At 45.7% G+C, this 17,846-nt stretch overlaps 1 protein-coding gene across 1 annotated transcript in view; it reads right to left on the minus strand.

The window, feature by feature from the left end:
- The window catches only part of LZTS2 (leucine zipper tumor suppressor 2), a 778,631-nt gene that overhangs the window by 408,022 nt on the left and 352,763 nt on the right, over positions 1 to 17,846 (minus strand). Inside the window, exon 5 of the mRNA XM_086922677.1 lies at positions 17,162 to 17,241. The gene's annotated coding sequence lies outside the window, so the exon portion shown is untranslated. The remainder of the gene's footprint in view (positions 1 to 17,161; positions 17,242 to 17,846) is intronic.

Below are 17,846 nucleotides of genomic sequence, written 5' to 3' on the forward strand. Positions count from 1 at the left end.
ATTCCCCATGAGACAGACAGCTCCAGAAATGAAAGCAAGAGGGTGTCTTCATCCCACACAGAGAGATCAATCCATCCACCACAAAACACCACATGCAGAAAAATACTCCCATCTGAGCCACTCCGAATTTCTGTGCAAGCTCCCTGAATACCAAAAAAGAAGTGAAATCTAGAAAGGAGTAGGGCGTACCAATGTTAGAGAGCAGATGAACCCTATGGACAGACATTAGCATGCTCCCTCATACATCTAAATATTACACTGGCCCTACAGTAGGGCTGCAGGTAGTTGCAACCTAGCTGTGGCATACTCTTTGAAACTCTAGACCTCCTAGCACTGAGCATTTCCTTAAAGTACAGGGCTGGTCAAGTGGGCTTGCACTCTTACAACCAATCTTCAAGTATCAGACAGCAGAGAGACATGCAACAATATAAAGGGTCCCCAACCATGCTTAATATTACAGTCAGAACTTTCCAGAGCAGCACAGGGGTATTGAAGGGAGTCTAAAGGTGGACTGAGCACTCCTAGACCAACATTAGCCTCATGAAAAGCTGAGAGGTCTGGACAGGAGTTAATCAGAGCCAAGGAATAAGTTCAAGTCACCCAGTCATTTATTATTACGTGTTTACTGGTAGATGGAAGGCAGACAACACTTCAGTAAAGGTGAGAGGGATGCTATATTTGCAGATAAGTAGAGAACAGCCTCTCAGTCAAGCAGGTCAAGAGTAATGGTTTGCAAATTCAGTCAGAGGCTGCATCTGAGCACAAATAACTAAATATCGGAAGCGTACTTTCTACAGAGCACTGACTATTATAACATTACAAATGTTACATGATGGACCCGACATAAGTGCAGCAGTATGTCTGCAAAGTACTACGGAACTTGGCAAAGTAAAAATGTAAATGTAAATTGATACTTGTATAGCGCACTACTCACCCGCAAGTGTCTCAAGGCGCTTGTACGAATACCGCTGTGGAACCCATCCTGGCTTTCCCTGTGAGGTGTCCACTTCTTGGCACCCCCAAGGTGGAGGCCAGGCATCCTTAGCATTGTGGGGGCCATTGTGGAGATTAAGCAAGCTATTGCCCAGAGTTGCAGAGTGGGACTCCATGATTGGAATAGGCTCCGAGGCGAGAATTATCAGGTCCGTGGAATTTTGAGCCCAAGACCCGCCGAAGCGGGGAATTGAACCCTGGTCCCGGGCTAGGCCTCTGCATCAGGGTCTGCCGCTCTAACCATTGAGCCACACTTCTCCAAAGTAGTAGGGCACATGCACATATCTGAGGCCACTCACCCATGAGCACACACTTTGTGCACTTGGAATGGTTTAAAAACCCATTTAAAGAAGGGAACAGCTTGCAGTGCCAATGTAGTATGCAGTGCACTGCTAGCTGCATCAGGTGCCTGGTAGTTGTGCTTGTAAGATGCTGGGCCCTTATGAAAGAAAAATAATTAAAGTGTAAAAAAGGGTAAGGAAATGTTTATTTTTTAAAAAGGTGACAATGGCCCACCAGTGTCTGGCACTGAACGCTGCTACGTTTGTGGAAAATGTGCACATTGAGCACAGGCAAAATGTTGTAAGTCAGTTAGGAGGGCTAGCGACTTTAGAGGGGCCACCCAATGCCCTGTGCTGTTTGCTGTGGTGGGTGGATGCAAAACGTGAATAACAGCTCAACAGGCCAATGGGCAAGGGGGGGCTGACTGAAAGACCCTATTAAACTATCAGAAATTAATACATGAGCAATAAATCAAACCAGGCATATGGCATGGAACCCTGTTTTTTTTGCGTGGAAAATAAAAAGGCTCATTTGAAACCAAAGATCCGGAATCTGGAACAAGGAGAAGAGAATAGCTTGGTCTCTTATAAGAGATGGAAAAACGGACCAGCTTCAAGGCAGAGAGGAACAAAAGGACGAATAGGAAAAGAGTTAATACCTCCAGAGGAGGGAAATTGGGCCGGATTACAAGGAGACCGGAAAGGAGGAAAGCAACTCATTGAAAACGAGAGGGAGCGAGTGAGAAAAATATACCTTTTACCTTAAGATGCCACGTACACTACATGAGGCGGTAAACTGCAAATATTGCGAATCAAAGCTTTTGCTTGTAATTTCCATTCGCCTCAATCAACCCTTTATGAGCTGAATGTTGCAGCGAGACCGGTTTAAAGAAAAGGCGGACTGTTTTCTCCAGCAGCGTGGGCTGGTGTCAGGCAAAGCCCATGCTCAGGACCCCCACCAACACACGTCCCTATTGAAAAGCGGGCCTTAGGAAGCCTTCTCCCTCACAATATACCGCATCACTTGAGGGGGAGGAGGCGGATCAGACGGGTGGAGCCGAGGGAAAGGTCAATGGTATTTTTCGTCTTTAACCTCTATTGCTTTTCAGCTTCCAAAGTGGTGTCACTTTTTCAGGGAGAGGTCTCAAACGCGCTGCCCTTGCCACCCACCCGAGTGACCAGTCGCACTATGAATGGCTTTTCATCTGGCAGCAAGGCAGCCGTCTTACTACACAACAGAGACTTTTCAGAACCCACAACAACACACTGTGGGAGTCATCACAAACTGTCGAGAACAACAAAATGACAAAGGTTTAAGAACTAGACTTTTTTTCCACTTCAAACTATCCAAAAACATGCACTTACTTTTTAGTCTACATGAAAGATTTTGGGCAGCAACACTATTTACCTTGCTTCTCGAGATCAGCTGTGTTCTGCTAAAAGAACGACTGTTTCTCATAAATTTACTGTGTATTTTTTTAATTTAATCAGTTTTACTACATTATCTGCAACACTTTCTAGGTTAGCAATTAGTCACTTCAGGAGTACAGCATTACTTCATGTATATCACCAGGACGTACAATCAGCTGGAAAAAAGATAATTGTGCAAAACTGTGCAATCAATGGCACGTGTAGTGCGTAAGACTGCTTTAATGGTAGAGATCTGCACTTAAACTATCATGCAAAATGAACTAATTTATTTTAAAAAAACTGTTCCTCCTAAAATCTACCGCACACTTAGGCCCTCCCAGCCCCTGCCCCATTGGACCTACAGGTTCTCTCGTATTACCTAGGATACCTGGCACTTACCTGTAGTACAGGTCCTGATGAAACCCCAAAGATCTACCGGGCTGTCTTTCTGGGCCTAAGAGTCCTTCTTTTCTTCATGGGCAACAGATGCTTAGTTGACTCCCTAGACCTACCTGTACTATGGAAATACGGAAGATATGGCTATAACCCATCCTGCAATTTTACTGATTTACTCGAAACATCTCCTAATATTGCCGTACATTTAGGCCCCAATCTATGGAAACCCAATCTCCAGCAACACCATCGGCCGATGTTGAAAGGGGGGGGGGTGCTTAAATAGTCCTTACATTGTGCTAAAATGGAAATTCCTCTCAGTTTTTGTACAGTAAGGCTACTGGATGGTGGCAGTGGTTTTCATTTTTGCTAATAAAGTTTTTGCATACCCCATGGGACTAGAGGAATGCATGTGTGAAGTGCAACCGTCCTTTGAAAAACAGACCCCATTTATATTCACTTGAGTGAGTGGAGGTCTTGCTACTTTTTTCATCTGCCCTTTGTAGAAAAGGACTGGACATTTGGTAACAGAGTGGGTTCTAGCAGACAGACAACAGAGTGGTGGGGTGGGTGAGGGGTTTTAGGGGGGGGGGACGGGTGACAAAAAAACAGAACTTACCTTCTCATTGCCGATCACCGCTCTTCTCCTTTCTGCTGAGGCTCCCAAACTCCCCTGAGGCCAATCCCAGTACTTCTCTCATGCAAGGGAGAAGTGCTGGGATTAGACTGAGTGGGGTTGTTTTCCGCTCCAAAGGGGACTGGGAGCCTACGCCTACTATTCTCTCCACCGGGCAATGCAGCTCAGGTTGGGGAGATGTCCGTGCGTATGATGGGTTGACCGTCTTGAGATGGTCAGCCAAACCAGATTTGTGCATAGTCTAGCGGGTCAGAGTCTGTCAATGGCGTTTCGATCCTTTGTTAACAAGCACTGGCAAAGCCAATAGGTTTCCCCTCTGCAAAATCTACTGGTTTTGTCGATGTTTTTTTTCTCAGACATGTTACACAGCAGCGCGAGCTGTGCAGCATGGCTTAAAGGTTTCTTTTTTTAAAGCGCTGTGAGGAGGTCAAGGTTGGCCACATAATAGCGTTTTTTTAATTGTTTTTTTACTTTAAGCCATGTTGTACAGCAGATAGCGCCACAGTGCAACATGTCTTAAGACAAACATTGACAAAACTATGTATGCACCAAGAAAAAAAATGCATCCATCACACACATCTTTTAAATCGTAGTGGAAATAAAATGGCATACTGTAACCAATCACTGGAAATAAAATTTCACGATTTTTAAATTTCTCAATGTCTTGTTAATCTGACACATTGCAAACGCACACATTGGACACATTGTATGCAAATGTAACTGCATAGTTTCATGTATGAAACCCACACGCTCTTTCTGCAAACAAAAAGCAAAAACCTGCACACAAGCGAATACACGGCCTCACGCAAGAAAAACTGCATAGAAAACACACGCTATGCATACATGTATATACAGACAGTCATACACCACACAAAGACGCTCCCACATTACACAAACACACATGTGTACTCGCAAATAGACAAACACCAAATGAACACACACAAGAACAGAGCTCGCATACAAGCACACACACTCTGCAACAGAATACAAGCACGTATTTACATACACAGTGACTAGTGAATAAATCACACGTAACATGCAATGGGATACAAAGCCAAGCTCTTGTATGCGAACACATACATAATAAAAGAATCACACATTTTGCACATGCAAACACAGGTTCACATATATTTTACACTTCGAAGCAATCTATATACTCACCATATGGACTGATTCCTGCATTTTTAATACACACTCCTGCATTCCACCCCAGTCTCAGATGTACACATTCCAAACGCCCTGGTGGTTGCTGCAGATTCATACATTATAAACCTAAGTGTAATGTGCGCTACAATGTAATTAAAGGGAACACTGTGTTAATAGGGAGGTCGTGACAGCGGACAAAGAAATACAAGAAAGAATGAAGGGGGAAAATCAAGGGAGAAGGTAGGACTGAAAGCCGGGTAGAGGTGCAAAAGGCAGCAAGAAAGTAAGGAATGGGGAAGACACGGGAAGAGAAGGGGCAGAAAAATAGAATTGAAAAGAAAGGAAAAGAAGGGACAAGAATGCCAGAGAAGTCAAGCGGAGAATAAAAGGGAGAGCAGGTGGGTGGGGGTGAAGTTGAGGGACTACCGAGGCATGCACTCCTTTAAGAGTGTATGCTGAAATGTTAAATGAGCCCGGGAGTGGTGCGTGCGTACGTGCGCAGTCTTCAACTTTCAATCATTGCACTCGTGCTTGTGGCGCGCCCCTGCTCACTACTGCAAGGTGGATGTGCTTGAAAATGAGCAGAGCGGCGGCTAAAGGCCCTCCTACGCATTGCGCATGGCGAGACCTATAAAGCATTTCTCTAAAAGTGAGAAGTAGACAGATAGAAGCCAGCCAATCAGAGATGGTAAAAAGGCGATGCTCCAGAGGAGGGGCAAGGACAAGATGGACAAGCTGAGGCAAGTGAAGCCTCTGCAAGTATAGGAGATTTAAAACAAAGCCAACCACTGGTAAGCAATCAGTGAGCTGGTAGCCCCTGAAAGTTCTTAGTAAGCCCACAATAGGTCTTTTGCAGCCAGACAGCTTGCACGGTCTGGTAGGCTCCACCTAAATAAAGAAGCTGCAGAGGTAGAAACCAGAGAACATACAGATGGAATATGTTAGTCCTGCAAAGACCCCTGCCAAGCCCAGTCTCTGAAGCAGTTTAGGTCGAGACACAAGACAAACCTGTTCTAACCCAGTTGATAGTCCTTACCCCCACCATCTATACATTATAGTGTGCTGTGTTTATTATGCATGATTATGCATGATTAGCTCAGCCACTCTCTATGCGAATAATGTTCCAGCTAGGTGCAATGTATCATCTACAACCATAATGTATTTCGTCTTATGTCGTATAGTTCTACAGTGTGCGCATTAAAAGCAAACATAAGCGAAAAAACCAGAACTAATGGACATGAATTTCACTTTTCTTAAAAACTAAAGCTTCATCTTGGGTCAGATAACGCAAGCTTTGTCTCCTTCGGAGAGATGCCACATGATGCATGGTACGATGAAGTACACCAAGACCCAAGAAAATATTTGTAAACACACTTAGGTTTAAATCCATTCTCCGAGATGCTGGAGGCACAAACCCTGCCTTGACCCTTCGGACACTTCCATTTGAGTCTCAAAGGTCACTGATAACCAGAGCGGTTCACAGAAGATGGGCTGTGCTCAAAGGAGCTACCAGGACAGAGGAGTGGTGCTTGACCCACCAAATGACCACCCGCCCAGAAGACAAAGCAATAAGGGAAACAAACAGGTTTACTTTGTGTTAAGACGCAGAGAAAGCATCAGGCGATGTCAACCAATCAACAGAGAAGCGAAACAAGGAAAGGGAGATATCCCTACACTGCGTTAAGAGCAAATTGATAGTTTTGGAGGGTCACTCCTGAAAAACGCAAGGACGAACAATCTCCCTTGGGGTATGCAGTGTCATCAATGGCGAACACCACAATAAGGAGATGTTGGGGAGGGGGGAGGGGGCATGGGGGAGCGCAGTTGGCGGATAATAATAATTTTTTTTTCAAGAAACACTAACCTGGTGCTACTGCCCAGCCTCCGCATCGCTCCTCATTCTTCCTGGTCCCAGTATGCGCTGGGGCCGCATCACGGACCCCTGCAATCCCTGTGCTGCTCTCATGTGAGAGCAGCGCAGGGATTGGTCTGAGCAGGCTGGAAAGATGCTCCACTCAGACCAGGGAGTCCGTGGGGTTTTCTCTGAGAAACCTAAATGCACATGTGTGTTTTGGTCACCCTCAGACGGCTGGCAAAACACATATGCACACTTAGGGAGTGGTCCCCCACCCCTCCCTACACAAGCTGGTTCAGAGCCAGCAAATGGCAAATAAAACGTGATATTGTTTTATTTGTCATTTGCTCGCTCAGAGCCAGGCAGTGGGGCAACACTCCTCCGCCATTGTGGAGGAGCCGCCGCTGTGTAAAAAAGCACCAGGTAAAATGTGAGCATAGTTATCAACAAGCCCCATGTTGTCCAAGGACACGTTTTCTTTCTCCAGTCCTGGCTTGTCAGTTCAACAGCGAAGCCCAGAGTTTGTTGACGACTCTTGGCAGAGACACAAATATATTCCTGTAGGTGAAAGTGTGATTTAAAACCGACCCAGGTGTGAAGTTCCCGAAGTTAAGCACACTAGGGACACAAAAGCATCGTGAAATGGCCCTTTGTGAGCACCACACACTGAAATTAGACTTCAAACCCCTGCAAACAGAGGTTTGACTAATTTCATTGGCAGCGCAGCGGGATCCTGTTACCTGCTTCATCTCACCCCGGACATAGCGCCTGAAAGAGAATCAACCACTCCTCAAATCCGGTTTCAGATCGAGCCGATTACAGCCCTGCAGCTGTTTCATCTAACAGATCATGTGCCACAATGGGTTTAGTGTATTAAAAATATCATTCAGAAACGATATCAAAAGTATATCAATCCTTGTGAACTACATCACGCCGGAGGAAGGGTAGCATCCCCAATGGAAGCTTTGGGTACCACAGCGTTGCGTTCAGTTCTTTCTCAATATGATCAGTCCTGGTGAAGATGCTGATGTGTGACTAGCAGCTGACGTATTCAGTTTTTATTCCATATTCTCGTCATTGGTTTCCCTCTCCAGACCCACCCTGCTAGCTCTGATCTCCTGGGACCCTACACTGTGACACTACTGCCAAGAGCGTCAACAGAGACCTGGCCAGCTGCGGGCGAGGGTACCCGACATGAAGCCCCGTTTTACTCTAAACCATAAGGAAAACGGTCAACAATCCATTGCAAAACCACCTTGACATATGCAAAATATTGGACTTTGTCCAGTCAGGGTTTGCTACTGTCATGGTGCTGAGACCACTCTCCCGGATGTTTAAGATCCCTTTCCATCCACGTGGATACAAGGGGTTGGCTGCCCTGGTTGTGCCTTCGATCTTGGAATTACATTAGATACCATGGTCATCGTAGGCTGACTGCCCATCTTGAGGACCTTGTTTGTCAGGATAAGACAACGGCTTGTTCCTGGTTCAAATTTTTTACAAGACAAGCTTCAAACCACTAATCCTCAATATCAACACTTTTCACAGGTGCAGCTCCCCTGGGACCACCAAGCTCTCCCTGCTACTCTATCATACGGCTAAATCATTTAACCCCTTCGCTGCGGCGGCTATTTCGCCGCAGCGCTAAGGGGGAGGCGGGGCCGCGCGGCGGTCCCGTGCTCGTGACAGAACTGCTCCATCACGCCCGCGGGTGAGCTGTGCTTGTGACGGAACGGTTTACGTCACTGCCCCGCCCGCTCTTCAGAACGTCCAGCGCAGGCGCGGAATTTGCGCCACGCAGGTGCGGCGAGCGGGCCGTGACAGAACCGTTCCGTCACCAGCACAGCCCACCCGAGGCTCGTGACGGAACGGTTCCGTCACGAGCATGGGAGGGGTTAATTAATCTTAGTCACAATCGCAACCAAGCTCTTCATCCAGTCCCCCCACCCCCGGGCACGTCAAAGGCCGGGTTCCTCATGAGGCTTCCAGCCATGCACAGCAGCCTCCAAGGTGCCTTGAACAACATCCAGTTAGGCTGAAGGCCGAGCCCTCCATATATGGAGAGGAGCCAAATGGAATGGGGGCGCCCCCTGTCCTTTAGGACCTGTGGTACGGGGACTGGGCGCAGGGACTTTGGCCGCGACCTCGGTCCAGAGCAGGCTGGGCATGGCCAAACCCCAGCTGGCTCTGGTGTGAGCGGGCAAGGGCACACACAGGGACCAAAATCCATATTTTGTGCCCACATCCGCCAGCACTGATGGCAGGGCACAGGCACATTCTATTCACACAAAAAAAGAACAAACCCCCCAACAAACTCCAATTCAAGAAAGTTATGCAGATAATTTACAAAGAAAAAAGACTTCTGCAGTTGTGCTCATCAGTAACACATATCGAAGGTGACATTCATTGTCTTTGTAAGCGTTCTGCACCCTTCTATACCTACAGGCGTCCTTTTTATAGACAAATGTGTTGGCCACCGTTAGCAAACAGAAGTTGAAAACAGCAATTGTTTGTGGTTTCAGTGGAGTAGCTGATTATGCCAATGGCGCCTGGGTCGTCATTTCTAATGCTATGTACGCAATGCTAAAGTCTGTTGCACTTTCACGCATCAGTAACTGTTGTTTAAAAGACTACAGTAAGGCTTTCAACAGGCCTCTGTACCCACAAATAACACGTATTGAAACTGTTGGGTGTTGACTGTTAGTAACCAGTTGTGGAAAACACCATATTCTTGTAGCTTAAGCAATACTATTGATGACGTCATTGGTGATTTGATATGTCAATAGAGTTGTTATGTATAATGTTATCTGTGATAAAAAGAGAAAAAGATAATTCTTTTGAAGTCGCTCTGCTTAGTTTACGAGGCTATCATACCCCTCTTAAATTTCCTGTGACTTCAATTGAAGTGGTATATTCCTGCTCGCCTGTGACTCATTGCCAATTAGCCCACTGGACACTACATTTTGCCTTGTTCAGTGACCCTTGAGAGCAGGGGTTGGCTTTCATGGAAAGCCTACATGCATTAATCCCATACACAGAGCTCTGACTGCAGGACAGAAATTGTTAGTCATTCACTGCTCCCAGAGCCGGAGAACTCAACTGAAGGCCATGACCAGTGGGATGTAGATACACAGTGCCATTTTTTTTATCCACCTCTCACACACAGTCCCTATCCTCAGAGAGGAGTCTGTGTTTAAAGTGTGACCTTCTACCATGTCTTGCACCCAGTCCCCCTGTCCACAGAACGGACAGGCACAACCATGACCAGCAGGCTCTGGGCACAAAACCCAACTTTCAGCCAAGCGCCATGCAAAGTCCACCTGCCTTCAGAGACTGTAGGATGTGGAATATGGCCCTGACCAGCAAGCTCTTGGCATAGGGCGTTGTCTAAGCTTTGCTGTGCTCAGGGCACGCTTGGGATGATCACAAGTTCCGCTTGCTTGTCCTGGAACAGGCACTCTCAAAGCAGGCTGTGCCTGAAAGCCACACTCTATTCAAAGAGCCATGTACAGAAAGTGTGCATGGCATGATCTTTAGGCATGCACATTATGCACAAAGTGAGGGAGGTGGTTTTAGGACATGCTCTTCGATCCTGTGCCCTCAGCCTGTGCCAAGGTTCCCTATCCCCAAAGACCTTAGATCACAAGCATCAGCCGTGCCCAACTGCTTCCGGACATGGGCCATGAAAACAAAACTATATTCCACTCTCAGTATATAGATGTGGAAAAGATCCATGGTTTGGGGTATCAATGTTGTCATTAGAGAGGCCAATAGTTATGTAATTCACAATATTATGAGTGATGTCATCATTTGTGTAATTTATGCCATTATTGCCTGTAAAAAAAAAACAGCTGCAATTCCACACACGCGCAACACATATCTTTATGGGCATCAACTGTAGTTTCAAGGGTACAGCATTACTTTCAACACACAAATATCCCGGAAATTGATACTTATAGAGCAAGGTTGTATTCGTACTGTCTCCAAAAAGATCTGCAAAAAAGCAGCCGTTATAATTCCTTTCTTAATTAATATCTGTAGGAAGGAAGACCCCGCCTTGCAACTCGTACCAACAGAGAATTGCTTTTTTCAACATATAAGTTGATAGCAGCCCCCGGATGTTTCTTTCTCAAAGTATTACTCTCTGCCTGGGAGTACAGGCCCCTGCTGACTATTTTGTGCCTGTCATAAGGTGGGAAGGTGCCACAGCTACACACTGACCAAGGTTTCCGAGTACATCTAGTGGACTCAGTGGATCTAAGTGGAGGCTGGAATCTTCTTAAGACATCAAGAGGGCGGGATAACTGCATGCTGCAATGGTCTTCTCCTATTGTCTGCGACTCTGCGTGGGTGGGGGTGAAGGCCCTTGTAATGCGGGGGTGATGGGAAGGTGTTTAAAATATTGCCCCCGCAGCCTGGGGTGAAGTCAGGGAATCAGGCCATTCACCCATACCTCACCAGTGGTTGGTAGTGGAAGGGGGAGACCTACATTCAAGTCCGTTATTGTGGTTTGGTCAGGGCCGGCTTTAGTGCTGGTGGCGCCCGGTGAGACAATCACATTTGTGCCCACCCCACACCCCATGACCACCTCCCCGGATTCTCTCACTACCACCGGGCAAAAGTGCCCCTCATCTCTCCAATCACAAGATATTGATAAACACAGCGCCCAGCCTGAGGGCAGCGCCCCGCTCCACAGGTCAGCGCCCTGGGTGTGGTAGCAAATATGGATATAACCGGGATGCAGTTGCATCTACCCCCCCCCCCCCCCCCACACCTCCCCCTCTGAACAAACCCGTGGGCCCTGGTTCCCCTTTATCTGCTACACTACTGATAGCTATGCCCCTGCATTCTTAATATACAGGCAGTAGGATGTCTCTACGGGTCGCATGATCTTAGGGCTTCATCACGGCAGGCAGACCCGAGGCAGCGCGCCCTCTTTAGTCCTGCTGACAGATGGCGCTTGAACAATGGCGCCGCGAGACCCTTCCTACTCCTGCCTCCCTCGAGTCTCGTGCAACCCCCGTCACGCAAACTCTCATCCCTCAACACGTGGGATTGTTCTTTCTGTGCTTTGCAGTGAACAGGTGCATCCTGTGTTATCTGCAATTAGCTACAAAGACCTTCAGAACATTTTCATATGTCCCTTCAGGCCCTTTACCATGCAGCCTGCAACGGCCTCTCCTCTGCCCCGGATGTTCCAGACACGCGCACAGGAAGAGTGTGCATCCAGAGAGCTGGATTAGGCAGTGCAGTGCTGATTGACAGTGTGAATGCCATTTTATTTTAATCCATTCAAGGAGCGTGAATAAGATGCAAAGTCAGCTAAGGGTTTGTTTAAGGTTTACATTAAATTTGCTTTGTCAAACAAAACGTAGCCCATCATCCAATGTCTTTGGAAGAAAAAACACAATACACTCACTTTCTCTTACATCAAAATTCTACATTTCAATAAAAGCTACCTCGTGTAAATTTCAGTAACGCGGTGCTGCCCACCTTTGAATGGACAATGACCAAAGGAAATAAAAGGGAAGCGAAAACCTTACAACTGTAATTCAGCGCAGGCAGTGCGGCAGCGGCGGTGTCACAGTGGCGGGAACGCTTGGCTCATAGGAGAGCCTAAAAAGCATCCCGCCGCCGTGACAGCACCTCCAGCACGTCCGTGCATGGTGTGGAATGCACACACGATCGTGAACTTTTGGGGGGGCACATCATGTGTCCCCGCACACACCCCCATGGGCAGATGTGCCCAGTGACCCTGTAGGGCCCCTATACCTTTCCGCCAATCATTTTATGGCGAGGTCCTCGCCAATAAAAACTTGGAGTAAAGGCAGGCGGGAATCTGCTTGGCGGTGCCGGAATCGACACCGCCATGATTCCTACTTGCTTTCCCCACCGCCGCGGGATCCTAGATCCTGGCGGTGTTGGCAGTCTTGTGGCGGTCCCACCACACAACCAAGGCCCAGGATACCTCAACAGCCGCCTCAACTTCTACGCTCCCAAACGCCAGCTTCGATCGACCGGCCACGCCCTCGCCGCCGTCCCCCGCATCCAAAGAGCCACCACAGGGGGACGGTCCTTCTCCTACCTCGCCGCCAAGACCTGGAACTCCCTCCCGACCCACCTCCGCCTGACCCAGGACCATCTCGCCTTCAGGAAGCAACTCAAGACCTGGCTGTTCGAGCAGTAGCGGACCCCCCTCCCCCAGCGCCTTGAGACCCTCTGGGTGAGTAGTGCGCTATATAAATGCTTTGATTGATTGATTGATTGACCAATGTGATCAGGCGGGAGGCCCGACGCGATGGTAGCAGTGGCACCGCCATCCACCGGTATGTGGCCCCAGGACTGCCAACATCTACATCAGGCCCAAAATTCTCTTACAAACCTTAAGCTCAGACAGTCATCAAGTAGGTCTAGAATAAGCAACCAATAGCTATAAAATCAGAAACCCCAGCAGGCCTTCACCACCATTCCACTGACGCCGTCTCAATCGGCAGAAAGCCTAAAGCAAGATGTTCGTTAAGTGAAGATGTGGATCAAGTGCCTGCTAGCCACTGCGATTTTGTGTAGAAATCAATGCAAAGTCTAATTTTTCAAAGCCCTATATTTATTAATAGTTTTCTGGAGCTCCCACCATCTCTCTTGAGTAGCTCGGCTAGGTAGAGGAAAATTAGGATCGAGAAGTCTCCAAAATGTATAACTTTTCTCCTGGATGTAATCCGCACAACTACTATTCATTGCGACAGGCTACCTATATCAACCAGGATTATTCACGTCCAGGGATGCCTGTCTAGGGGGCCTCGTAATGGATGTCTGAGAATGGATTTTCAATTTCTTTTAGTGAAACCTAAACTATATAGGCCTAACACAAGACGTAATGTTTAATCCTACGTTGTACCACAATATCCACATCTAAGTCAAAGCCACACACAAGTCAGCAAATAGTGTGTTCAAGGAAAGATCGCTTAATCTGTTCTTGTTTTTGTTCCTCTATCGACAAAACATTGAAAACAGTTACAGGCCATTTAATCTACAGTGTGGTATATCCAGGAACATTCATCATCCTTTTATGCGTGCAGAGATTATTAGGTCTCGTCACAGGTGTCATTCAAGTTGTATTATGCAAACTTGTGTGTCTTGAAATTAGTTGTGTGACATGAACGGGTGACACGTAAGGTTGCACCACACCTTGCACGCGTGTCCTGAATGGCCAGACCTGCAACTGGTTGATGAATGTGAATGAGTGTCATGCAGGCAATGGCTTCCCATGATGGTCATCATACACAATCATACACTGATGGAGATTTGAGAGGCACACTCCGAATGCTGTGTTGTTATTTCAATAGTAGTTATGATGGGTTTGTGGGCCCACCTAATCGTGCACTGTTCGCTTGGTGCTCCGCACCTTAATTATTCATCACACACTTTCTCATTCGCTGTTATTGATACTTTTATTCTTATTTTAAGGTTTTTGTACCTTTTTTGTCTACTTGTATGTTATTTTCATTATTCATAACACAAGAATCTGATTCATTTTCTCAATTTTACAGACATTGATACATGTTTACATATTCAGTACTTTGGCATTGCATGTATATATTCAATCAACATAAGTTAACAAGTGAGCCCAATGCATTTCGGCGCCTCTACGGTGCCTTCATCAGGGGAGATTCTGTAATGAAAACATATAGAGATGTATGAGATTCTTATCTGAAGAAGTTCATGGGGGTGTGTAACTTTACTATGTGGTAATGTCATACCTGGTATCTGTGATAGCCGTTGTGTATTTGTGTTCGCCTCACTCGATGTTGCTCTGTATAAATCACTGTAAATAATGGTGAATAACCTGTGTTGGTTATATATTTAACTTCAGGTGTGTATTAAAGTGAATCTTAGGGGTCTGCAGAAACATACCTGATCTGGGTGATCTGAGCTCTCTGTAAAGACAAAATGATATCTATCAGGCCTGAATGTATCCCTATCCGAAACACTGTATTTCGAACGTTAGGTCTAGATGCCCTTACCTTGTCTTCACCAATGTTATTTGTCTGCATGGTGAAAAAAAGAGATTCTATTACTAAATTGTTCAGGGGCGCCTGTCGGGGGTACTGAAACGCTCCATTATGCTAAATATTGCGTACCTGATGTGCCAAAGCTTCTCTCCGTATCTAGAATACCGCTGCCTTTCGGTCGACTCGATTCCCTGATTGTCGGCAGAACGCCATTAAAACTCCGCGTACTCCGCCAGAACGCGGAGTTAATAACATAAATGACGGGCTTAATGCTGTATCTTAAGCCGGTTTACTAAACATCCTGAGCGCCATATTGGTGTGAGTAAGGACCTGCCATAACGACCTGTTTCATTCGCAGTTTTTGTTAACACAAACATATAGCACTAGCTATAAATAGATCAAAGAGTATTATTGGTTGCTAGTCGCTACATATAAAAAAAATCCTATATTAGATTACGACCGCGTTGCGAGGGCGAACCTAAACATTTGTACAAATAGTGACCCGCGTTAATTTGTCCTGATGATCTCATCTCATTTCTGTACTTGAGATGTAATATACTGAACTTCGAGTCGACCGAAAGGCAGCAGTTATTCACCATTATTTACAGTGATTTATACAGAGCAACATCGAGTGAGGCGAACACAAATACACAACGGCTATCACAGATACCAGTTATGACATTACCACATAGTAAAGTTACACACCCCCATGAACTTCTTCAGATAAGAATCTCATACATCTCTATATGTTTTCATTACAGAATCTCCCCTGATGAAGGCACCGTAGAGGCGCCGAAATGCATTGGGCTCACTTGTTAACTTATGTTGATTGAATATATACATGCAATGCCAAAGTACTGAATATGTAAACATGTATCAATGTCTGTAAAATTGAGAAAATGAATCAGATTCTTGTGTTATGAATAATGAAAATAACATACAAGTAGATAAAAAAGGTACAAAAACCTTAAAATAAGAATAAAAGTATCAATAACAGCGAATGAGAAAGTGTGTGATGAATAATTAAGGTGCGGAGCACCAAGCGAACAGTGCACGATTAGGTGGGCCCACAAACCCATCATAACTACTATTGACTACACAGGAGTGACTACCCTGATTAATCGTAGCACCAGTGGACAAACAGAACAATTCGACCAAAAATAACGGAGTGCTCCTCACGCTCTCGATTTCCTCATATTCGTGTTGTTATTTCAGCCATTTTCTGGCCACTGATACACTGGCGTGACCCTTTTGATAGTAATACAAAAGTAGTGATAGTAGTTTCTTCCAGGCTCATCTAAAGAATTAATCTATGTATCACAAGAGCCTGAAGGCAAGTAGGCCATGGCTAGGTCTCAATGTGGGGTTGCAAAACCTCCATGTGTTTCTCTCAAAATGTACGTGATGTTTTGTCTACACTCATCACCCACTCAAACAAAGTTCCATTACTGACTCAATGCCACATTTTCATTTTGTACTGTTGTTAAATACATACTCACCCCAAAACAATAGGTAACCCAGCGGTGGAAGAAAATGTGAGTTTACACCAGAGTAAAAATTACGTGTGCTGTAATACTGCATTTTTTCATTCAAAAATTTTGCCTGGTAAAACCTGCGCCAGCTTTTTGAGGAAAAATACTGTGCAATTCCTGTTTTTGCAGTTCTCACTAGAAGTAACCCAAAATGGGGTATTTACAATTGTATCCCTCATTCTGAGACATGTAACTTGGAATGGGGAAGAACATGACTTTCCGAAGATTAGAAAGGAGGTCGGGAGATTCTCCTCTTAGACCTAGTCTTTGGCTTGGATTTTATCTCAACGCTGCACCCTTCAAGACTTTCCATGGCACCACAGTCGAGACTGAGGCCTAAGACCAGATCTCAAGTGATCATTTCAAGGCAGGTGGACACCTTCTTGATCCTTGGGAAGACTTTATGATTGGACAGTGGCAGGCTGCAGAGTAGCCATGGCAACGGAACACTACAGCTTCCTGTCTGATCCACAAGTACGACTATTGTAATCTCCATGTTGTCTCACTCAAAGCACCTGGAGGCGGCCACCAGCTGTGTGGTGTGATTTACAAATATATTAAATAAATAAATCTACACCTGGAAAATACTGCTCTTGGTGGTATTGCTATTTACTGGTGCAATGCCCTCACTTTCCTCCGAATCCAAAATGCTGAGGCATTCCAAATAAAAAAAACGTTTTAGCAAAAAAATCGCAGGAAAAAATGAATAACCTCGGTGGACAAGGAACATATTTCCCCCTCGTGCAGTTTGGTGGCACCGGTCCCTCGTTTGTTGAACTCTGGAAAACGAGATTTACTGACTATTTGCAACAATCCATAAAATATCTTACACTGTGAGCATTAAGGAAGTGGTCCGAATTTCTCTGGCGAGCCAGATGCCCCTAAAAAACAATATCAGTACTTACGGTGTTAATTTCCGGTTCCTTTCCCACTATAATGGCCTCTTCTGACAGCTTTATGACCAGAAAACCAGATTAGAAGCAACCTGAAACAGATTAATGATCGGAAATTAAAAAGAAACGAATTTGTTAAGCGGTGATATTAAGGCAGCAACACAGCGAGCAAAATGCAAAGAGCAGACCCGTCTGACTATTAGTACCCCTCATTTTTTCCACATAGAATTATTTTCTTTAAGAGCGATAAAAATTGTACCTTAATATTCAACCTCCACCAGGGATGTAAGCTCCAGCTGCTCTAAAGTGATTCTACACAAGTTAAAGGAAAAATGCACAAACAAAAACCATATTTGGAACATGCAGTCTCAGTTTCCTCTTACTTGCAGTTAAAAATAATCATCCAGAAATCTATAAAACATTAAAATACTCCACAGAGTTTCAACGTAAGAGCGTGTCTTTAAAAGGAATTCAGTATCAAGTGCCACATTTCTTCCTCCGATCTTTCTGGTCAACTTTCAGTGCTTTTCGTCTCTCCTGCTCATATACGTTTAGGAAACACAAGGAGATGATGGACGGAGCAGAGCGCTGAAACTTTTCAGAGACTCACCCACAGCACAGATCTGGGTTGAATCCATCATCGTTCTTTAGCTCACATCACCACCTCAGTTCAGACCCAGCTATAGGCACATTAGTC

This window comes from Lissotriton vulgaris, chromosome 5, assembly GCF_964263255.1.
Source record: "Lissotriton vulgaris chromosome 5, aLisVul1.2, whole genome shotgun sequence".
Classification (NCBI taxonomy): Eukaryota; Metazoa; Chordata; class Amphibia; order Caudata; family Salamandridae; genus Lissotriton; species Lissotriton vulgaris.